Source organism: Gorilla gorilla, chromosome 18 (genome assembly GCF_029281585.2).
Source record: "Gorilla gorilla gorilla isolate KB3781 chromosome 18, NHGRI_mGorGor1-v2.1_pri, whole genome shotgun sequence".
In the NCBI taxonomy this organism is placed as follows: Eukaryota; Metazoa; Chordata; class Mammalia; order Primates; family Hominidae; genus Gorilla; species Gorilla gorilla.
This window is the reverse complement of record NC_073242.2, coordinates 71,630,099-71,651,443: the sequence shown is the minus strand read 5'-3', so window position 1 is coordinate 71,651,443 and position 21,345 is coordinate 71,630,099.

Below are 21,345 nucleotides of genomic sequence, written 5' to 3'. Positions count from 1 at the left end.
AGAATTCTTCTGTCTAGCATTAGATGAAAAAATCCCGTTTCCATCGAAATCCTCAAAGAGGTCCAAATATCCACTTGCAGACCTTACAAACAGAGTGTTTCCAAACTGCTCTATTGAAAGAAAGGTTAAACTCTGTGAGTGGAACGCACACATCACAAAGTGGTTTCTGAGAATGATTCTCTCTAGTTTTTATACAAAGATATTTCCTTTTCTACCGTTGGCCACAAAGCGCTTGAAATCTCCACTTGCAAATTCCACAGAAAGAGGGTTTCAAATCTGTTCTGTCTAAAGGAAGGATCAACTCTGTGAGTTGAACACACGCAACCCAAAGAAGTTACTGAGAATTCTTCTGTCTAGCATTAGATGAAAAAATCCCGTTTCCAACGAAATCCTCAAAGAGGTCTAAATATACACTTGCTGACCTTACACACAGAGTGTTTCCAAACTGCTCTATGAAAAGAAAGGTTAAACTCTGTGAGGGGAATGCACACAACACAAAGTGATTTCTGAGAATGATTCTCTCTAGTTTTTATACGAAGATATTTCCTTTTCTACCGTGGAACCGAAAGCGCTTGAAATCTCCACTTGCAAATTCCACAAAAAGAGGGTTTCAAATCTGCTCTGTCTAAAGGAAGGTTCAACTCTGTGAGTTGAACACACGCAGCCCAAAGAAGTTACTGAGAATTCTTCTGTCTAGCATTAGATGAAAAAATCCCGTTTCCAACGAAATCCTCAAAGAGGTCCAAATATCCACTTGCAGACTTTACAAACAGAGTGTTTCCAAACTGTTCTATTGAAAGAAAGGTTAAACTCTGTGAGTGGAACGCACACAACACAAAGTGGTTTCTGAGAATGATTCTCTCTAGTTTTTATACAAAGATATTTCCTTTTCTACCGTTGGCCACAAAGCGCTTGAAATCTCCACTTGCAAATTCCACAAAAAGAGGGTTTCAAATCAGTTCTGTCTAAAGGAAGGATCAACTCTGTGAGTTGAACACACGCAACCCAAAGAAGTTACTGAGAATTCTTCTGTCTAGCATAAGATGAAGAAATCCCGTTTCCAACGAAAACCTCAAAGAGGTCCAAATATCCACTTGCAGACTTTACAAACAGTGTGTTTCCAAACTGCTCTATGAAAAGAAAGCTTAAACTCTGTGAGTGGAACGCATGCATTACAAAGTGGTTTCTGTGAATGATTCTCTCTAGTTTTTATACGAAGATATTTCCTTTTCTACCGTGGGCCCCAAAGCGCTTGAAATCTCCACTTGCAAATTCCACAAAAAGAGGGTTTCAAATCTGCTCTGCCTAAAGGAAGGTTCAACTCTGTGAGTTGAACAAACGCAACCCAAAGAAGTTACTGAGAATTCTTCTGTCTAGCATTAGATGAAGAGATTCCGTTTCCAACGAAATCCTCAAAGAGGTCCAAACATCCACTTGCAGACTTTACAAACAGAGTGTTTCCAAACTGTTCTATGAAAAGAAAGGTTAAACTCTGTGAGTGGAACGCACGCATTACAAAGTGGTTTCTGAGAATGATTCACTCTAGTTTTTATACGAAGATATTTCCTTTTCTACCGTGGAACCGAAAGCGCTTGAAATCTCCACTTGCAAATTCCACAAAAAGAGGGTTTCAAATCTGCTCTGTCTAAAGGAAGGATCAACTCTGTGAGTTGAACACAAGCAACCCAAAGAAGTTACTGAGAATTCTTCTGTCTAGCATTAGATGAAAAAATCCCGTTTCCAACGAAATCCTCAAAGAGGTCTAAATATACAATTGCTGACCTTACACACAGAGTGTTTCCAAACTGCTCTATTGAAAGAAAGGTTAAACTCTGTGAGTGGAACGCACACAACAAAAAGTGGTTTCTGAGAATGATTCTCTCTAGTTTTTATACAAAGATATTTCCTTTTCTACCGTTGGCCACAAAGCGCTTGAAATCTCCACTTGCAAATTCCACAAAAAGAGGGTTTCAAATCAGTTCTGTCTAAAGGAAGGATCAACTCTGTGAGTTGAACACACGCAACCCAAAGAAGTTACTGAGAATTCTTCTGTCTAGCATTAGACGAAGAAATCCCGTTTCCAACGAAAACCTCAAAGAGGTCCAAATATCCACTTGCAGACTTTACAAACAGTGTGTTTCCAAACTGCTCTATGAAAAGAAAGCTTAAACTCTGTGAGTGGAACGCACGCATTACAAAGTGGTTTCTGAGAATGATTCTCTCTAGTTTTTATACGAAGATATTTCCTTTTCTACCGTGGGCCCCAACGCGCTTGAAATCTCCACTTGCAAATTCCACAAAAAGAGGGTTTCAAATCTGCTCTGCCTAAAGGAAGGTTCAACTCTGTGAGTTGAACAAACGCAACCCAAAGAAGTTACTGAGAATTCTTCTGTCTAGCATTAGATGAAGAAATTCCGTATCCAACGAAATCCTCAAAGAGGTCCAAACATCCACTTGCAGACTTTACAAACAGAGTGTTTCCAAACTGTTCTATGAAAAGAAAGGTTAAACTCTGTGAGTGGAACGCACGCATTACAAAGTGGTTTCTGAGAATGATTCACTCTAGTTTTTATACGAAGATATTTCCTTTTCTACCGTGGAACCGAAAGCGCTTGAAATCTCCACTTGCAAATTCCACAAAAAGAGGGTTTCAAATCTGCTCTGTCTAAAGGAAGGTTCAACTCTGTGAGTTGAACACACGCAAACCAAAGAAGTTACTGAGAATTCTTCTGTCTAGCATTAGATGAAAAAATCCCGTTTCCATCGAAATCCTCAAAGAGGTCCAAATATCCACTTGCAGACCTTACAAACAGAGTGTTTCCAAACTGCTCTATGAAAAGAAAGCTTAAACTCTGTGAGTGGAACGCACACATCACAAAGTGGTTTCTGAGAATGATTCTCTCTAGTTTTTATACAAAGATATTTCCTTTTCTACCGTTGGCCACATAGCGCTTGAAATCTCCACTTGCAAATTCCACAGAAAGAGGGTTTCAAATCTGTTCTGTCTAAAGGAAGGATCAACTCTGTGAGTTGAACACACGCAACCCAAAGAAGTTACTGAGAATTCTTCTGTCTAGCATTAGATGAAAAAATCCCGTTTCCAACGAAATCCTCAAAGAGGTCTAAATATACACTTGCTGACCTTACACACAGAGTGTTTCCAAACTGCTCTATGAAAAGAAAGGTTAAACTCTGTGAGGGGAATGCACACAACACAAAGTGATTTCTGAGAATGATTCTCTCTAGTTTTTATACGAAGATATTTCCTTTTCTACCGTGGAACCGAAAGCGCTTGAAATCTCCACTTGCAAATTCCACAAAAAGAGGGTTTCAAATCTGCTCTGTCTAAAGGAAGGTTCAACTCTGTGAGTTGAACACACGCAGCCCAAAGAAGTTACTGAGAATTCTTCTGTCTAGCATTAGATGAAAAAATCCCGTTTCCAACGAAATCCTCAAAGAGGTCCAAATATCCACTTGCAGACCTTACAAACAGAGTGTTTCCAAACTGTTCTATTGAAAGAAAGGTTAAACTCTGTGAGTGGAACGCACACAACACAAAGTGGTTTCTGAGAATGATTCTCTCTAGTTTTTATACAAAGATATTTCCTTTTCTACCGTTGGCCACAAAGCGCTTGAAATCTCCACTTGCAAATTCCACAGAAAGAGGGTTTCAAATCTGTTCTGTCTAAAGGAAGGATCAACTCTGTGAGTTGAACACACGCAACCCAAAGAAGTTACTGAGAATTCTTCTGTCTAGCATTAGATGAAAAAATCCCGTTTCCAACGAAATCCTCAAAGAGGTCTAAATATACACTTGCTGACCTTACACACAGAGTGTTTCCAAACTGCTCTATGAAAAGAAAGGTTAAACTCTGTGAGGGGAATGCACACAACACAAAGTGATTTCTGAGAATGATTCTCTCTGGTTTTTATACGAAGATATTTCCTTTTCTACCGTGGGCCCCAAAGCGCTTGAAATCTCCACTTGCAAATTCCACAAAAAGAGGGTTTCAAATCTGCTCTGCCTAAAGGAAGGTTCAACTCTGTGACTTGAACACACGCAGCCCAAAGAAGTTACTGAGAATTCTTCTGTCTAGCATTAGATGAAAAAATCCCGTTTCCAACGAAATCCTCAAAGAGGTCCAAATATCCACTTGCAGACTTTACAAACAGTGTGTTTCCAAACTGCTCTATGAAAAGAAAGCTTAAACTCTGTGAGTGGAACGCACGCATTACAAAGTGGTTTCTGAGAATGATTCTCTCTAGTTTTTATACGAAGATATTTCCTTTTCTACCGTGGGCCCCAAAGCGCTTGAAATCTCCACTTGCAAATTCCACAAAAAGAGGGTTTCAAATCTGCTCTGCCTAAAGGAAGGTTCAACTCTGTGACTTGAACACACGCAACCCAAAGAAGTTACTGAGAATTCTTCTGTCTAGCATTAGATGAAAAAATCCCGTTTCCAACGAAATCCTCAAAGAGGTCCAAACATCCACTTGCAGAATTTAAAAACAGAGTGTTTCCAAATCGCTCTATGAAAAGAAAGCTTAAACTCTGTGAGTGGAACGCACGAATTACAAACTGGTTTCTGAGAATGATTCACTCTAGTTTTTATACGAAGATATTTCCTTTTCTACCGTGGAACCCAAAGCGCTTGAAATCTCCACTTGCAAATTCCACAAAAAGAGGGTTTCAAATCTGCACTGTCTAAAGGAAGGTTCAACTCTGTGAGTTGAACGCACGCAGCCCAAAGAAGTTACTGAGAATTCTTCTGTCTAGCAATAGATGAAAAAATCCCGTTTCCAACGAAATCCTCAAAGAGGTCCAAATATCCACTTGCAGAATTTACAAACAGAGTGTTTCCAAACTGTTCTATTGAAAGAAAGGTTAAACTCTGTGAGTGGAACGCACACAACACAAAGTGGTTTCTGAGAATGATTCTCTCTAGTTTTTATACAAAGATATTTCCTTTTCTACCGTTGGCCACAAAGCACTTGAAATCTCCACTTGCAAATTCCACAAAAAGAGGTTTTCAAATCTGTTCTGTCTAAAGGAAGGATCAACTCTGTGAGTTGAACACACGCAACCCAAAGAAGTTACTGAGAATTCTTCTGTCTAGCATTAGATGAAAAAATCCCGTTTCCAACGAAATCCTCAAAGAGGTCCAAATATCCACTTGCAGACTTTACAAACAGAGTGTTTCCAAACTGTTCTATTGAAAGAAAGGTTAAACTCTGTGAGTGGAACGCACACAACACAAAGTGGTTTCTGAGAATGATTCTCTCTAGTTTTTATACAAAGATATTTCCTTTTCTACCGTAGGCCTCAAAGCGCTTGAAATCTCAATTTGCAAATTCAACAAAAAGAGGGTTTCAAATCTGCTCTGTCTAAAGGAAGGTTCAATTCTGTGAGTTGCACACACACATCCCAAAGAAGTTACTGAGAATTCTTCTGTCTAGCATTAGATGAAGAAATCCCGTTTCCAACGAAAACCTCAAAGAGGTCCAAATATCCACTTGCAGACTTTGAAAACAGAGTGTTTCCAAACCGCTCTATGAAAAGAAAGCTTAAACTCTGTGAGTAGAACGCACGCATTACAAATTTGTTTCTGAGAATGATTCACTCTAGCTTTTATAAGAAGATATTACCTTTTCTACCGTGGAACCCAAAGCGCTTGAAATCTCCACTTGCAAATTCCACAAAAAGAGGGTTTCAAATCTGCACTGTCTAAAGGAAGGTTCAACTCTGTGAGTTGAACGCACGCAATGCAAAGAAGTTACTCAGAATTCTTCTGTCTAGCATTAGATGAAAAAATCCCGTTTCCAACGAAATCCTCAAAGAGGTCTAAATATCCACTTGCAGACTTTACAAACAGAGTGTTTCCAAACTGTTCTATGAAAAGAAAGGTTAAACTCTGTGAGTGGAATGCACGCATTACAAAGTGGTTTCTGAGAATGATTCACCCTAGTTTTTATACAAAGATATTTCCTTTTCTACCGTGGGCCCCAAAGCGCTTGAAATATCCACTTGCAAATTCCACAAAAAGAGGGTTTCAAATCTGCTCTGCCTAAAGGAAGGTTCAACTCTGTGAGTTGAACACACGCAACCCAAAGAAGTTACTGAGAATTCTTCTGTCTAGCATTAGACGAAGAAATCCCGTTTCCAACGAAAACCTCAAAGAGGTCCAAATATCCACTTGCAGACTTTACAAACAGTGTGTTTCCAAACTGCTCTATGAAAAGAAAGCTTAAACTCTGTGAGTGGAACGCACGCATTACAAAGTGGTTTCTGAGAATGATTCTCTCTAGTTTTTATACGAAGATATTTCCTTTTCTACCGTGGGCCACAAAGCGCTTGAAATCTCCACTTGCAAATTCCACAAAAAGAGGGTTTCAAGTCTGCTCTGCCTAAAGGAAGGTTCAATTCTGTGACTTGAACACACGCAACCCAAAGAAGTTACTGAGAATTCTTCTGTCTAGCATTAGATGAAAAAATCCCGTTTCCAACGAAATCCTCAAAGAGGTCCAAATATCCACTTGCAGACTTTACAAACAGAGTGTTTCCAAACTGTTCTATTGAAAGAAAGGTTAAACTCTGTGAGTGGAACGCACACAACACAAAGTGGTTTCTGAGAATGATTCTCTCTAGTTTTTATACAAAGATATTTCCTTTTCTACCGTAGGCCCCAAAGCGCTTGAAATCTCAATTTGCAAATTCAACAAAAAGAGGGTTTCAAATCTGCTCTGTCTAAAAGAAGGTTCAATTCTGTGAGTTGAACACACACATCCCAAAGAAGTTACTGAGAATTCTTCTGTCTAGCATTAGATGAAGAAATCCCGTTTCCAACGAAAACCTCAAAGAGGTCCAAATATCCACTTGCAGACTTTGAAAACAGAGTGTTTCCAAACAGCTCTATGAAAAGAAAGCTTAAACTCTGTGAGTGGAACGCACGCATTACAAATTTGTTTCTGAGAATGATTCACTATAGCTTTTATACGAAGATATTACCTTTTCTACCGTGGAACCCAAAGCGCTTGAAATCTCCACTTGCAAATTCCACAAAAAGAGGGTTTCAAATCTGCACTGTCTAAAGGAAGGTTCAACTCTGTGAGTTGAACGCACGCAACGCAAAGAAGTTACTGAGAATTCTTCTGTCTAGCATTAGATGAAAAAATCCCGTTTCCAACGAAATCCTCAAAGAGGTCTAAATATCCACTTGCAGACTTTACAGAGTGTTTCCAAACTGTTCTATGAAAAGAAAGGTTAAACTCTGTGAGTGGAACGCACGCATTACAAAGTGGTTTCTGAGAATGATTCACTCTAGTTTTTATACAAAGATATTTCCTTTTCTACCGTGGGCCCCAAAGCGCTTGAAATATCCACTTGCAAATTCCACAAAAAGAGGGTTTCAAATCTGCTCTGCCTAAAGGAAGGTTCAACTCTGTGAGTTGAACAAACGCAACCCAAAGAAGTTACTGAGAATTCTTCTGTCTAGCATTAGACGAAGAAATCCCGTTTCCAACGAAAACCTCAAAGAGGTTCAAATATCCACTTGCAGACTTTACAAACAGTGTGTTTCCAAACTGCTCTATGAAAAGAAAGCTTAAACTCTGTGAGTGGAACGCACGCATTACAAAGTGGTTTCTGAGAATGATTCTCTCTAGTTTTTATACGAAGATATTTCCTTTTCTACCGTGGGCCCCAAAGCGCTTGAAATCTCCACTTGCAAATTCCACAAAAAGAGGGTTTCAAATCTGCTCTGCCTAAAGGAAGGTTCAACTCTGTGAGTTGAACACACGCAACCCAAAGAAGTTACTGAGAATTCTTCTGTCTAGCATTAGATGAAGAAATTCCGTTTCCAACGAAATCATCAAAGAGGTCCAAACATCCACTTGCAGACTTTACAAACAGAGTGTTTCCAAACTGTTCTATGAAAAGAAAGGTTAAACTCTGTGAGTGGAACGCACGCATTACAAAGTGGTTTCTGAGAATGATTCTCTCTAGTTTTTATACAAAGATATTTCCTTTTCTACCGTTGGCCACAAAGCGCTTGAAATCTCCACTTGCAAATTCCACAGAAAGAGGGTTTCAAATCTGTTCTGTCTAAAGGAAGGATCAACTCTGTGAGTTGAACACACGCAACCCAAAGAAGTTACTGAGAATTCTTCTGTCTAGCATTAGATGAAAAAATCCCGTTTCCAACGAAATCCTCAAAGAGGTCTAAATATACACTTGCTGACCTTACACACAGAGTGTTTCCAAACTGCTCTATGAAAAGAAAGGTTAAACTCTGTGAGGGGAATGCACACAACACAAAGTGATTTCTGAGAATGATTCTCTCTAGTTTTTATACGATGATATTTCCTTTTCTACCGTGGAACCGAAAGCGCTTGAAATCTCCACTTGCAAATTCCACAAAAAGAGGGTTTCAAATCTGCTCTGTCTAAAGGAAGGTTCAACTCTGTGAGTTGAACACACGCAGCCCAAAGAAGTTACTGAGAATTCTTCTGTCTAGCATTAGATGAAAAAATCCCGTTTCCAACGAAATCCTCAAAGAGGTCCAAATATCCACTTGCAGACTTTACAAACAGAGTGTTTCCAAACTGTTCTATTGAAAGAAAGGTTAAACTCTGTGAGTGGAACGCACACAACACAAAGTGGTTTCTGAGAATGATTCACTCTAGTTTTTATACGAAGATATTTCCTTTTCTACCGTGGAACCCAAAGCGCTTGAAATCTCCACTTGCAAATTCCACAAAAAGAGGGTTTCAAATCTGCTCTGTCTAAAGGAAGGTTCAACTCTGTGAGTTGAACACACGCAAACCAAAGAAGTTACTGAGAATTCTTCTGTCTAGCATTAGATGAAAAAATCCCGTTTCCATCGAAATCCTCAAAGAGGTCCAAATATCCACTTGCAGACCTTACAAACAGAGTGTTTCCAAACTGCTCTATTGAAAGAAAGGTTAAACTCTGTGAGTGGAACGCACACATCACAAAGTGGTTTCTGAGAATGATTCTCTCTAGTTTTTATACAAAGATATTTCCTTTTCTACCGTTGGCCACAAAGCGCTTGAAATCTCCACTTGCAAATTCCACAGAAAGAGGGTTTCAAATCTGTTCTGTCTAAAGGAAGGATCAACTCTGTGAGTTGAACACACGCAACCCAAAGAAGTTACTGAGAATTCTTCTGTCTAGCATTAGATGAAAAAATCCCGTTTCCAACGAAATCCTCAAAGAGGTCTAAATATACACTTGCTGACCTTACACACAGAGTGTTTCCAAACTGCTCTATGAAAAGAAAGGTTAAACTCTGTGAGGGGAATGCACACAACACAAAGTGATTTCTGAGAATGATTCTCTCTAGTTTTTATACGAAGACATTTCCTTTTCTACCGTGGAACCGAAAGCGCTTGAAATCTCCACTTGCAAATTCCACAAAAAGAGGGTTTGAAATCTGCTCTGTCTAAAGGAAGGTTCATCTCTGTGAGTTGAACACACGCAGCCCAAAGAAGTTACTGAGAATTCTTCTGTCTAGCATTAGATGAAAAAATCCCGTTTCCAACGAAATCCTCAAAGAGGTCCAAATATCCACTTGCAGACCTTACAAACAGAGTGTTTCCAAACTGCTCTATGAAAAGAAAGCTTAAACTCTGTGAGTGGAACGCACACATCACAAAGTGGTTTCTGAGAATGATTCTCTCTAGTTTTTATACAAAGATATTTCCTTTTCTACCGTTGGCCACAAAGCGCTTGAAATCTCCACTTGCAAATTCCACAGAAAGAGGGTTTCAAATCTGTTCTGTCTAAAGGAAGGATCAACTCTGTGAGTTGAACACACGCAACCCAAAGAAGTTACTGAGAATTCTTCTGTCTAGCATTAGATGAAAAAATCCCGTTTCCAACGAAATCCTCAAAGAGGTCTAAATATACACTTGCTGACCTTACACACAGAGTGTTTCCAAACTGCTCTATGAAAAGAAAGGTTAAACTCTGTGAGGGGAATGCACACAACACAAAGTGATTTCTGAGAATGATTCTCTCTAGTTTTTATACGAAGATATTTCCTTTTCTACCGTGGAACCGAAAGCGCTTGAAATCTCCACTTGCAAATTCCACAAAAAGAGGGTTTCAAATCTGCTCTGTCTAAAGGAAGGTTCAACTCTGTGAGTTGAACACACGCAGCCCAAAGAAGTTACTGAGAATTCTTCTGTCTAGCATTAGATGAAAAAATCCCGTTTCCAACGAAATCCTCAAAGAGGTCCAAATATCCACTTGCAGACCTTACAAACAGAGTGTTTCCAAACTGTTCTATTGAAAGAAAGGTTAAACTCTGTGAGTGGAACGCACACAACACAAAGTGGTTTCTGAGAATGATTCTCTCTAGTTTTTATACAAAGATATTTCCTTTTCTACCGTTGGCCACAAAGCGCTTGAAATCTCCACTTGCAAATTCCACAGAAAGAGGGTTTCAAATCTGTTCTGTCTAAAGGAAGGATCAACTCTGTGAGTTGAACACACGCAACCCAAAGAAGTTACTGAGAATTCTTCTGTCTAGCATTAGATGAAAAAATCCCGTTTCCAACGAAATCCTCAAAGAGGTCTAAATATACACTTGCTGACCTTACACACAGAGTGTTTCCAAACTGCTCTATGAAAAGAAAGGTTAAACTCTGTGAGGGGAATGCACACAACACAAAGTGATTTCTGAGAATGATTCTCTCTAGTTTTTATACGAAGATATTTCCTTTTCTACCGTGGGCCCCAAAGCGCTTGAAATCTCCACTTGCAAATTCCACAAAAAGAGGGTTTCAAATCTGCTCTGCCTAAAGGAAGTTTCAACTCTGTGACTTGAACACACGCAGCCCAAAGAAGTTACTGAGAATTCTTCTGTCTAGCATTAGATGAAAAAATCCCGTTTCCAACGAAATCCTCAAAGAGGTCCAAATATCCACTTGCAGACTTTACAAACAGTGTGTTTCCAAACTGCTCTATGAAAAGAAAGCTTAAACTCTGTGAGTGGAACGCACGCATTACAAAGTGGTTTCTGAGAAAGATTCTCTCTAGTTTTTATACGAAGATATTTCCTTTTCTACCGTGGGCCCCAAAGCGCTTGAAATCTCCACTTGCAAATTCCACAAAAAGAGGGTTTCAAATCTGCTCTGCCTAAAGGAAGGTTCAACTCTGTGACTTGAACACACGCAACCCAAAGAAGTTACTGAGAATTCTTCTGTCTAGCATTAGATGAAAAAATCCCGTTTCCAACGAAATCCTCAAAGAGGTCCAAACATCCACTTGCAGAATTTAAAAACAGAGTGTTTCCAAATCGCTCTATGAAAAGAAAGCTTAAACTCTGTGAGTGGAACGCACGAATTACAAACTGGTTTCTGAGAATGATTCACTCTAGTTTTTATACGAAGATATTTCCTTTTCTATCGTGGAACCCAAAGCGCTTGAAATCTCCACTTGCAAATTCCACAAAAAGAGGGTTTCAAATCTGCACTGTCTAAAGGAAGGTTCAACTCTGTGAGTTGAACGCACGCAGCCCAAAGAAGTTACTGAGAATTCTTCTGTCTAGCAATAGATGAAAAAATCCCGTTTCCAACGAAATCCTCAAAGAGGTCCAAATATCCACTTGCAGAATTTACAAACAGAGTGTTTCCAAACTGTTCTATTGAAAGAAAGGTTAAACTCTGTGAGTGGAACGCACACAACACAAAGTGGTTTCTGAGAATGATTCTCTCTAGTTTTTATACAAAGATATTTCCTTTTCTACCGTTGGCCACAAAGCACTTGAAATCTCCACTTGCAAATTCCACAAAAAGAGGTTTTCAAATCTGTTCTGTCTAAAGGAAGGATCAACTCTGTGAGTTGAACACACGCAACCCAAAGAAGTTACTGAGAATTCTTCTGTCTAGCATTAGATGAAAAAATCCCGTTTCCAACGAAATCCTCAAAGAGGTCCAAATATCCACTTGCAGACTTTACAAACAGAGTGTTTCCAAACTGTTCTATTGAAAGAAAGGTTAAACTCTGTGAGTGGAACGCACACAACACAAAGTGGTTTCTGAGAATGATTCTCTCTAGTTTTTATACAAAGATATTTCCTTTTCTACCGTAGGCCTCAAAGCGCATGAAATCTCAATTTGCAAATTCAACAAAAAGAGGGTTTCAAATCTGCTCTGTCTAAAGGAAGGTTCAATTCTGTGAGTTGCACACACACATCCCAAAGAAGTTACTGAGAATTCTTCTGTCTAGCATTAGATGAAGAAATCCCGTTTCCAACGAAAACCTCAAAGAGGTCCAAATATCCACTTGCAGACTTTGAAAACAGAGTGTTTCCAAACCGCTCTATGAAAAGAAAGCTTAAACTCTGTGAGTAGAACGCACGCATTACAAATTTGTTTCTGAGAATGATTCACTCTAGCTTTTATACGAAGATATTACCTTTTCTACCGTGGAACCCAAAGCGCTTGAAATCTCCACTTGCAAATTCCACAAAAAGAGGGTTTCAAATCTGCACTGTCTAAAGGAAGGTTCAACTCTGTGAGTTGAACGCACGCAACGCAAAGAAGTTACTCAGAATTCTTCTGTCTAGCATTAGATGAAAAAATCCCGTTTCCAACGAAATCCTCAAAGAGGTCTAAATATCCACTTGCAGACTTTACAAACAGAGTGTTTCCAAACTGTTCTATGAAAAGAAAGGTTAAACTCTGTGAGTGGAACGCACGCATTACAAAGTGGTTTCTGAGAATGATTCACCCTAGTTTTTATACAAAGATATTTCCTTTTCTACCGTGGGCCCCAAAGCGCTTGAAATATCCACTTGCAAATTCCACAAAAAGAGGGTTTCAAATCTGCTCTGCCTAAAGGAAGGTTCAACTCTGTGAGTTGAACACACGCAACCCAAAGAAGTTACTGAGAATTCTTCTGTCTAGCATTAGACGAAGAAATCCCGTTTCCAACGAAAACCTCAAAGAGGTCCAAATATCCACTTGCAGACTTTACAAACAGTGTGTTTCCAAACTGCTCTATGAAAAGAAAGCTTAAACTCTGTGAGTGGAACGCACGCATTACAAAGTGGTTTCTGAGAATGATTCTCTCTAGTTTTTATACGAAGATATTTCCTTTTCTACCGTGGGCCACAAAGCGCTTGAAATCTCCACTTGCAAATTCCACAAAAAGAGGGTTTCAAGTCTGCTCTGCCTAAAGGAAGGTTCAACTCTGTGACTTGAACACACGCAACCCAAAGAAGTTACTGAGAATTCTTCTGTCTAGCATTAGATGAAAAAATCCCGTTTCCAACGAAATCCTCAAAGAGGTCCAAATATCCACTTGCAGACTTTACAAACAGAGTGTTTCCAAACTGTTCTATTGAAAGAAAGGTTAAACTCTGTGAGTGGAACGCACACAACACAAAGTGGTTTCTGAGAATGATTCTCTCTAGTATTTATACAAAGATATTTCCTTTTCTACCGTAGGCCCCAAAGCGCTTGAAATCTCAATTTGCAAATTCAACAAAAAGAGGGTTTCAAATCTGCTCTGTCTAAAAGAAGGTTCAATTCTGTGAGTTGAACACACACATCCCAAAGAAGTTACTGAGAATTCTTCTGTCTAGCATTAGATGAAGAAATCCCGTTTCCAACGAAAACCTCAAAGAGGTCCAAATATCCACTTGCAGACTTTGAAAACAGAGTGTTTCCAAACAGCTCTATGAAAAGAAAGCTTAAACTCTGTGAGTGGAACGCACGCATTACAAATTTGTTTCTGAGAATGATTCACTATAGCTTTTATACGAAGATATTACCTTTTCTACCGTGGAACCCAAAGCGCTTGAAATCTCCACTTGCAAATTCCACAAAAAGAGGGTTTCAAATCTGCACTGTCTAAAGGAAGGTTCAACTCTGTGAGTTGAACGCACGCAACGCAAAGAAGTTACTGAGAATTCTTCTGTCTAGCATTAGATGAAAAAATCCCGTTTCCAACGAAATCCTCAAAGAGGTCTAAATATCCACTTGCAGACTTTACAGAGTGTTTCCAAACTGTTCTATGAAAAGAAAGGTTAAACTCTGTGAGTGGAACGCACGCATTACAAAGTGGTTTCTGAGAATGATTCACTCTAGTTTTTATACAAAGATATTTCCTTTTCTACCGTGGGCCCCAAAGCGCTTGAAATATCCACTTGCAAATTCCACAAAAAGAGGGTTTCAAATCTGCTCTGCCTAAAGGAAGGTTCAACTCTGTGAGTTGAACAAACGCAACCCAAAGAAGTTACTGAGAATTCTTCTGTCTAGCATTAGACGAAGAAATCCGTTTCCAACGAAAACCTCAAAGAGGTTCAAATATCCACTTGCAGACTTTACAAACAGTGTGTTTCCAAACTGCTCTATGAAAAGAAAGCTTAAACTCTGTGAGTGGAACGCACGCATTACAAAGTGGTTTCTGAGAATGATTCTCTCTAGTTTTTATACGAAGATATTTCCTTTTCTACCGTGGGCCCCAAAGCGCTTGAAATCTCCACTTGCAAATTCCACAAAAAGAGGGTTTCAAATCTGCTCTGCCTAAAGGAAGGTTCAACTCTGTGAGTTGAACACACGCAACCCAAAGAAGTTACTGAGAATTCTTCTGTCAAGCATTAGATGAAGAAATTCCGTTTCCAACGAAATCATCAAAGAGGTCCAAACATCCACTTGCAGACTTTACAAACAGAGTGTTTCCAAACTGTTCTATGAAAAGAAAGGTTAAACTCTGTGAGTGGAACGCACGCATTACAAAGTGGTTTCTGAGAATGATTCTCTCTAGTTTTTATACAAAGATATTTCCTTTTCTACCGTTGGCCACAAAGCGCTTGAAATCTCCACTTGCAAATTCCACAGAAAGAGGGTTTCAAATCTGTTCTGTCTAAAGGAAGGATCAACTCTGTGAGTTGAACACACGCAACCCAAAGAAGTTACTGAGAATTCTTCTGTCTAGCATTAGATGAAAAAATCCCGTTTCCAACGAAATCCTCAAAGAGGTCTAAATATACACTTGCTGACCTTACACACAGAGTGTTTCCAAACTGCTCTATGAAAAGAAAGGTTAAACTCTGTGAGGGGAATGCACACAACACAAAGTGATTTCTGAGAATGATTCTCTCTAGTTTTTATACGATGATATTTCCTTTTCTACCGTGGAACCGAAAGCGCTTGAAATCTCCACTTGCAAATTCCACAAAAAGAGGGTTTCAAATCTGCTCTGTCTAAAGGAAGGTTCAACTCTGTGAGTTGAACACACGCAGCCCAAAGAAGTTACTGAGAATTCTTCTGTCTAGCATTAGATGAAAAAATCCCGTTTCCAACGAAATCCTCAAAGAGGTCCAAATATCCACTTGCAGACTTTACAAACAGAGTGTTTCCAAACTGTTCTATTGAAAGAAAGGTTAAACTCTGTGAGTGGAACGCACACAACACAAAGTGGTTTCTGAGAATGATTCACTCTAGTTTTTATACGAAGATATTTCCTTTTCTACCGTGGAACCCAAAGCGCTTGAAATCTCCACTTGCAAATTCCACAAAAAGAGGGTTTCAAATCTGCTCTGTCTAAAGGAAGGTTCAACTCTGTGAGTTGAACACACGCAAACCAAAGAAGTTACTGAGAATTCTTCTGTCTAGCATTAGATGAAAAAATCCCGTTTCCATCGAAATCCTCAAAGAGGTCCAAATATCCACTTGCAGACCTTACAAACAGAGTGTTTCCAAACTGCTCTATTGAAAGAAAGGTTAAACTCTGTGAGTGGAACGCACACATCACAAAGTGGTTTCTGAGAATGATTCTCTCTAGTTTTTATACAAAGATATTTCCTTTTCTACCGTTGGCCACAAAGCGCTTGAAATCTCCACTTGCAAATTCCACAGAAAGAGGGTTTCAAATCTGTTCTGTCTAAAGGAAGGATCAACTCTGTGAGTTGAACACACGCAACCCAAAGAAGTTACTGAGAATTCTTCTGTCTAGCATTAGATGAAAAAATCCCGTTTCCAACGAAATCCTCAAAGAGGTCTAAATATACACTTGCTGACCTTACACACAGAGTGTTTCCAAACTGCTCTATGAAAAGAAAGGTTAAACTCTGTGAGGGGAATGCACACAACACAAAGTGATTTCTGAGAATGATTCTCTCTAGTTTTTATACGAAGACATTTCCTTTTCTACCGTGGAACCGAAAGCGCTTGAAATCTCCACTTGCAAATTCCACAAAAAGAGGGTTTGAAATCTGCTCTGTCTAAAGGAAGGTTCATCTCTGTGAGTTGAACACACGCAGCCCAAAGAAGTTACTGAGAATTCTTCTGTCTAGCATTAGATGAAAAAATCCCGTTTCCAACGAAATCCTCAAAGAGGTCCAAATATCCACTTGCAGACTTTACAAACAGAGTGTTTCCAAACTGTTCTATTGAAAGAAAGGTTAAACTCTGTGAGTGGAACGCACACAACACAAAGTGGTTTCTGAGAATGATTCTCTCTAGTTTTTATACAAAGATATTTCCTTTTCTACCGTTGGCCACAAAGCGCTTGAAATCTCCACTTGCAAATTCCACAAAAAGAGGGTTTCAAATCAGTTCTGTCTAAAGGAAGGATCAACTCTGTGAGTTGAACACATGCAACCCAAAGAAGTTACTGAGAATTCTTCTGTCTAGCATTAGACGAAGAAATCCCGTTTCCAACGAAAACCTCAAAGAGGTCCAAATATCCACTTGCAGACTTTACAAACAGTGTGTTTCCAAACTGCTCTATGAAAAGAAAGCTTAAACTCTGTGAGTGGAACGCACGCATTACAAAGTGGTTTCTGAGAATGATTCTCTCTAGTTTTTATACGAAGATATTTCCTTTTCTACCGTGGGCCCCAAAGCGCTTGAAATCTCCACTTGCAAATTCCACAAAAAGAGGGTTTCAAATCTGCTCTGCCTAAAGGAAGGTTCAACTCTGTGAGTTGAACACACGCAACCCAAAGAAGTTACTGAGAATTCTTCTGTCTAGCATTAGATGAAGAAATTCCGTATCCAACGAAATCCTCAAAGAGGTCCAAACATCCACTTGCAGACTTTACAAACAGAGTGTTTCCAAACTGTTCTGTGAAAAGAAAGGTTAAACTCTGTGAGTGGAACGCACGCATTACAAAGTGGTTTCTGAGAATGATTCACTCTACTTTTTATACGAAGATATTTCCTTTTCTACCGTGGATCCCAAAGCGCTTGAAATGTCCACATGCAAATTCCACAAAAAGAGGGTTTCAAATCTTCTCTGTCTAAAGGAACGTTCAACTCTGTGAGTTGAACACACGCAAACCAAAGAAGTTACTGAGAATTCTTCTGTCTAGCATCAGATGAAAAAATCCCGTTTCCATCGAAATCCTCAAAGAGGTCCAAATATCCACTTGCAGACCTTACAAACAGAGTGTTTCCAAACTGCTCTATTGAAAGAAAGGTTAAACTCCGTGAGTGGAACGCACACATCACAAAGTGGTTTCTGAGAATGATTCTCTCTAGTTTTTATACAAAGATATTTCCTTTTCTACCGTTGGCCACAAAGCGCTTGAAATCTCCACTTGCAAATTCCACAGAAAGAGGGTTTCAAATCTGTTCTGTCTAAAGGAAGGATCAACTCTGTGAGTTGAACACACGCAACCCAAAGAAGTTACTGAGAATTCTTCTGTCTAGCATTAGATGAAAAAATCCCGTTTCCAACGAAATCCTCAAAGAGGTCTAAATATACACTTGCTGACCTTACACACAGAGTGTTTCCAAACTGCTCTATGAAAAGAAAGGTTAAACTCTGTGAGGGGAATGCACACAACACAAAGTGATTTCTGAGAATGATTCTCTCTAGTTTTTATACGAAGATATTTCCTTTTCTACCGTGGAACCGAAAGCGCTTGAAATCTCCACTTGCAAATTCCACAAAAAGAGGGTTTCAAATCTGCTCTGTCTAAAGGAAGGTTCAACTCTGTGAGTTGAACACACGCAGCCCAAAGAAGTTACTGAGAATTCTTCTGTCTAGCATTAGATGAAAAAATCCCGTTTCCAACGAAATCCTCAAAGAGGTCCAAATATCCACTTGCAGACTTTACAAACAGAGTGTTTCCAAACTGTTCTATTGAAAGAAAGGTTAAACTCTGTGAGTGGAACGCACACAACACAAAGTGGTTTCTGAGAATGATTCTCTCTAGTTTTTATACAAAGATATTTCCTTTTCTACCGTTGGCCACAAAGCGCTTGAAATCTCCACTTGCAAATTCCACAAAAAGAGGGTTTCAAATCAGTTCTGTCTAAAGGAAGGATCAACTCTGTGAGTTGAACACACGCAACCCAAAGAAGTTACTGAGAATTCTTCTGTCTAGCATAAGATGAAGAAATCCCGTTTCCAACGAAAACCTCAAAGAGGTCCAAATATCCACTTGCAGACTTTACAAACAGTGTGTTTCCAAACTGCTCTATGAAAAGAAAGCTTAAACTCTGTGAGTGGAACTCACGCATTACAAAGTGGTTTCTGAGAATGATTCTCTCTAGTTTTTATACGAAGATATTTCCTTTTCTACCGTGGGCCCCAAAGCGCTTGAAATCTCCACTTGCAAATTCCACAAAAAGAGGGTTTCAAATCTGCTCTGCCTAAAGGAAGGTTCAACTCTGTGAGTTGAACACACGCAGCCCAAAGAAGTTACTGAGAATTCTTCTGTCTAGCATTAGATGAAGAAATTCCGTTTCCAACGAAATCCTCAAAGAGGTCCAAACATCCACTTGCAGACTTTACAAACAGAGTGTTTCCAAACTGTTCTATGAAAAGAAAGGTTAAACTCTGTGAGTGGAACGCACGCATTACAAAGTGGTTTCTGAGAATGATTCACTCTAGTTTTTATACGAAGATATTTCCTTTTCTACCGTGGAACCCAAAGCGCTTGAAATCTCCACTTGCAAATTCCACAAAAAGAGGGTTTCAAATCTGCTCTGTCTAAAGGAAGGTTCAACTCTGTGAGTTGAACACACGCAAACCAAAGAAGTTACTGAGAATTCTTCTGTCTAGCATTAGATGAAAAAATCCCGTTTCCATCGAAATCCTCAAAGAGGTCCAAATATCCACTTGCAGACCTTACAAACAGAGTGTTTCCAAACTGCTCTATTGAAAGAAAGGTTAAACTCTGTGAGTGGAACGCACACATCACAAAGTGGTTTCTGAGAATGATTCTCTCTAGTTTTTATACAAAGATATTTCCTTTTCTACCGTTGGCCACAAAGCGCTTGAAATCTCCACTTGCAAATTCCACAGAAAGAGGGTTTCAAATCTGTTCTGTCTAAAGGAAGGATCAACTCTGTGAGTTGAACACACGCAACCCAAAGAAGTTACTGAGAATTCTTCTGTCTAGCATTAGATGAAAAAATCCCGTTTCCAACGAAATCCTCAAAGAGGTCTAAATATACACTTGCTGACCTTACACACAGAGTGTTTCCAAACTGCTCTATGAAAAGAAAGGTTAAACTCTGTGAGGGGAATGCACACAACACAAAGTGATTTCTGAGAATGATTCTCTCTAGTTTTTATACGAAGACATTTCCTTTTCTACCGTGGAACCGAAAGCGCTTGAAATCTCCACTTGCAAATTCCACAAAAAGAGGGTTTCAAATCTGCTCTGTCTAAAGGAAGGTTCATCTCTGTGAGTTGAACACACGCAGCCCAAAGAAGTTACTGAGAATTCTTCTGTCTAGCATTAGATGAAAAAATTCCGTTTCCGACGAAATCCTCAAAGAGGTCCAAATATCCACTTGCAGACTTTACAAACAGAGTGTTTCCAAACTGTTCTATTGAAAGAAAGGTTAAACTCTGTGAGTGGAACGCACACAACACAAAGTGGTTTCTGAGAATGATTCTCTCTAGTTTTTATACAAAGATATTTCCTTTTCTACCGTTGGCCACAAAGCGCTTGAAATCTCCACTTGCAAATTCCACAAAAAGAGGGTTTCAAATCAGTTCTGTCTAAAGGAAGGATCAACTCTGTGAGTTGAACACACGCAACCCAAAGAAGTTACTGAGAATTCTTCTGTCTAGCATTAGATGAAGAAATCCCGTTTCCAACGAAAACCTCAAAGAGGTCCAAATATCCACTTGCAGACTTTACAAACAGTGTGTTTCCAAACTGCTCTATGAAAAGAAAGCTTAAACTCTGTGAGTGGAACGCACGCATTACAAAGTGGTTTCTGAGAATGATTCTCTCTAGTTTTTATACGAAGATATTTCCTTTTCTACCGTGGGCCCCAACGCGCTTGAAATCTCCACTTGCAAATTCCACAAAAAGAGGGTTTCAAATCTGCTCTGCCTAAAGGAAGGTTCAACTCTGTGAGTTGAACAAACGCAACCCAAAGAAGTTACTGAGAATTCTTCTGTCTAGCATTAGATGAAGAAATTCCGTATCCAACGAAATCCTCAAAGAGGTCCAAACATCCACTTGCAGACTTTACAAACAGAGTGTTTCCAAACTGTTCTATGAAAAGAAAGGTTAAACTCTGTGAGTGGAACGCACGCATTACAAAGTGGTTTCTGAGAATGATTCACTCTACTTTTTATACGAAGATATTTCCTTTTCTACCGTGGAACCCAAAGCGCTTGAAATGTCCACATGCAAATTCCACAAAAAGAGGGTTTCAAATCTTCTCTGTCTAAAGGAACGTTCAACTCTGTGAGTTGAACACACGCAAACCAAAGAAGTTACTGAGAATTCTTCTGTCTAGCATTAGATGAAAAAATCCCGTTTCCATCGAAATCCTCAAAGAGGTCCAAATATCCACTTGCAGACCTTACAAACAGAGTGTTTCCAAACTGCTCTATTGAAAGAAAGGTTAAACTCTGTGAGTGGAACGCACACATCACAAAGTGGTTTCTGAGAATGATTCTCTCTAGTTTTTATACAAAGATATTTCCTTTTCTACCGTTGGCCACAAAGCGCTTGAAATCTCCACTTGCAAATTCCACAGAAAGAGGGTTTCAAATCTGTTCTGTCTAAAGGAAGGATCAACTCTGTGAGTTGAACACACGCAACCCAAAGAAGTTACTGAGAATTCTTCTGTCTAGCATTAGATGAAAAAATCCCGTTTCCAACGAAATCCTCAAAGAGGTCTAAATATACACTTGCTGACCTTACACACAGAGTGTTTCCAAACTGCTCTATGAAAAGAAAGGTTAAACTCTGTGAGGGGAATGCACACAACACAAAGTGATTTCTGAGAATGATTCTCTCTAGTTTTTATACGAAGATATTTCCTTTTCTACCGTGGAACCGAAAGCGCTTGAAATCTCCACTTGCAAATTCCACAAAAAGAGGGTTTCAA